The sequence below is a fragment of the Aedes albopictus genome, unplaced genomic scaffold (assembly GCF_035046485.1).
Source record: "Aedes albopictus strain Foshan unplaced genomic scaffold, AalbF5 HiC_scaffold_1409, whole genome shotgun sequence".
Lineage (NCBI taxonomy): Eukaryota > Metazoa > Arthropoda > Insecta > Diptera > Culicidae > Aedes > Aedes albopictus.
The window spans coordinates 1-1,000 of NW_026916823.1; the positions used below are offsets into that span (position 1 = coordinate 1).

General features: G+C 41.6%; 1 long non-coding RNA gene across 1 annotated transcript; it reads right to left on the minus strand.

Moving 5' to 3' along the window:
• Positions 1-184: 184 nt before the first annotated feature.
• LOC134284453 (uncharacterized) lies at positions 185-780 on the minus strand. Its single transcript, XR_009995779.1, has 2 exons — positions 331-780; positions 185-260 (listed from the first exon to the last, which is right to left on the minus strand). It is a non-coding gene; the product is annotated as an uncharacterized LOC134284453 (long non-coding RNA).
• Between the last annotated feature and the right edge of the window lie 220 nt (positions 781-1,000).

Genomic DNA, 1,000 nt, shown 5'->3' on the forward strand with positions numbered 1-1,000 from the left:
CTTCCATTAGTAGGCATCATTCCACCGAACTGGAATCACTTTTCGCGAGCGCTTTTCATTCCATCCCCCACAGCAATAGGCGGTCCTCTTGCTATTTACGTAACATTTCTGACGTTCCTCCCTTTGCACAAGATGGAAAATCACTCCCGACCGAGAGTACCTACCGCAGCGGCACGCAGCATCGGAGTCTTCGAAACAGCGGATGCCATTGTTCCTGGTCTAGATGTCGAATTCGGAGGTTTCGGTGTTACGCTCTAGATCTGGAAAAGATGGATTTTTTGGATGATTTTTCTTCAACCTGTCCCGTCTCCGCAGAAGCAAAAAACTCACACGACAGTCGCGCTGCGATGAAAGGGATTCTCGCGTTTCGGTTGTGTGTGACGGACGAATGACGTTTGGACGGCTGATTTGAGGATGGTGAGAAGTTTTTTGGCTTTTTCTTTAGATTTTTCTCACGTTCAAGTGTCAAGTTTCAAGAGTGCCAACGTTTTCGAGTTAAAGTTTTTTTTGAAACAGTGGTTGCACGGAAAACTATTTGTTCCATGAGGGAGTGGCACTTCCAAATTTTTCCATAAATTTTTCACGAATTTAGAATGGGGCACGTTCGGTGCAGTACTAGATTTGTAGTAATGAGCTGAATTTTAGTATGGTGAGAAGGTCAATTCTCCGTTTCTGCAATGAAATGGTGTAAAAAGCGTGGGTATTATGATTCCTTGGCTAATTTGATGCTGTTTGAGCAAAACTTCGGATAACTATATTGTTTATGTTGCAAGAAATGGAGAAAACAACAACACTATTGCCCAAAGTTTTGTTCAAACAGCATCAAATTAGGCAAGGAATCATAATACCCACGCTTTTTGTGCCATTTCACTGCAGAAACGGAGAATTTGCCTTCTCACCATACTAAAATTCAGCTCATTACTACAAATCTAGTACTTCACCGATTTGTCCTATTAGAGTTTTTTACGAATTTAGAATTTGACGACGAAATTAAACTTAC